This window comes from Austrofundulus limnaeus, unplaced genomic scaffold (assembly GCF_001266775.1).
Source record: "Austrofundulus limnaeus strain Quisiro unplaced genomic scaffold, Austrofundulus_limnaeus-1.0 Scaffold541, whole genome shotgun sequence".
Taxonomy (NCBI): domain Eukaryota; kingdom Metazoa; phylum Chordata; class Actinopteri; order Cyprinodontiformes; family Rivulidae; genus Austrofundulus; species Austrofundulus limnaeus.
Window position 1 is genome coordinate 217,753 of NW_013952943.1, and position 2,011 is coordinate 219,763.

Sequence of the window (2,011 nt, forward strand, 5' to 3'; positions counted from 1 at the left end):
TCTTCTGGACGTTGTATAGATCTTCTGGACGGGTTCTTCTCTAATGAAACGATTCGTCTCTCCTCCAAGAGACTTCTTCAGTCTGAGAGTTTCAGGCAAAATTCAGGCTTTTGTGACCGTCCATCATTAAACAGAGGTGGAGGCCTTCGTTTTCAGCTGTCCTCCTCCTACAGTGCTGCTATTGCCAGTATCACTCCACCCCCTGTTAACAATAGGTGTTAATGTGATGTGAGTATCAGTCACATGGAGGCCTGAATTTAAAAGCCTGAATTTTGCCTGAAACTCTCAGACTGAAGAAGTCTCTTGGAGGAGAGACGAAACGTTTCATTAGAGAAGAACCCGTCCAGAAGATCTATACAATTTTTTTCTTTTTACAATATTTATATATTTTTAGGACTAATATAAGACACACATTTGAATTTAACAAACCCAATCTTGCTGATTGAATAGTTGCATCCCAACCCTTTAGATTATGATAATAAAGATCCTAAAAAGAAGAAAAACAACAATTAGAAGAAGGAAAAGTAATCTTGATTACAAAGTGTTCATAATAAACAAGGCAAATTAATTTAAACCATATAAATCCTCACTTCTAACCCAGAGAAATTTAGTCATCCAAACCAGATAATCTTAAAATGTTTAACTGCATGTAAGCGTATGTTTGCATTATTATAACAACTTTCTTTCACCTGCAGACCTAAGCTGAGTTTCTGGCCTCAGCTGCATGAACACGACAGCATGCAATCATAAATCCTTCTCGTTAGGAGGCGATGTAATCACTCTCGCCTCTGATTAGTCATTAACAGTCCAGTTAGTGAAATGGTGAGACGCAGGTGGGTGGGCGACTGCTCACATCTCCGGGGTCCGCCTCGACTCGTTAATGATCAGTTAATTAACATTGTTTCAGTCCTCCCKCTTGTTTACTCTCACCTGCCACGGGGAAGAGTCAGGAAACACCGTTGCAGGGGACAATAAACACAGACGGGAGGGGAGGAAATCAGGACTCAGACGTGAACACGCTCACATCAAACTGCAAAAGTTCCGCTCCGAGAACAAGAAAACAGCAACGGAAAGTGATGGACTCGATAAGTAGAAGCATCTCAGCCGTCATTAGGGCTCCGTGTGGCAGTGCTCGTCTCTGTTACTCATAGCAACAATGCATTCCATGGTAATAGGCTGACTGATGATTGRTCAGGCTGCAACACTCCGGTAAGTGACCTCACTGCTGTGTGAGTGAGCTCACTGTCTCAGTATTTTGATAACCCGGCCAACACTTTCAGTTTTTTTCTTCTGAATTGCCACAAAGCCTGTTGATGAAAAACTCAAAAAACCCACCAGCATTTCCTGAAAACCCCGTCCTCAAAGTCCTCTCACGAAAGCTCACCGTTATGTCTTTTAATTTTCTAATTTTTAGCTATAATAGGCAAATTTTTCGACAAAATGTTTAACTGACAGCTGATGATGTTTGAACTGTCCARAATGTTCACATTTATTGGAAAAAAYTTGTTCCTATTTACACAGCTCTTTTCAAGACATCAAAACACTCACTTCTGTCTTCTTTCACTCAGTGTGTTTCTCCCTTGTAACAAACCAGATTGCACACCCAAGCTTCCATAGTAACTTACATTTTAGCTCAAAATATTCTCTTAAAACCGAAAGGGTCTTTTTACAGGGTCATATTTTCAACATAAGACAAGGTAGAAACATAAGAATTCACACATTTGACCATCAGCGCCTTCTACTGTTTAGGGTTCAAGAATGTTTAAAGGGRCAATATCAYGTAAAATCAACTTTTTTGAGWTTTACATCATGTTATAATGTTACACTCTCATAAAAAACATGCCCAAAGCCTTGCTTTGACTCATTCATGCATGTTTGAGAAATCCTGCAGCATTTTTAGGAAGCCATGCTGAGGAGCAAAACGACAGGTGGGGACCAGAAACACCCCTGGGACGTGTCTTTAAGCTGAATTCCCTCATAGCAGAGCCCCCCCCCACACACACACACACAC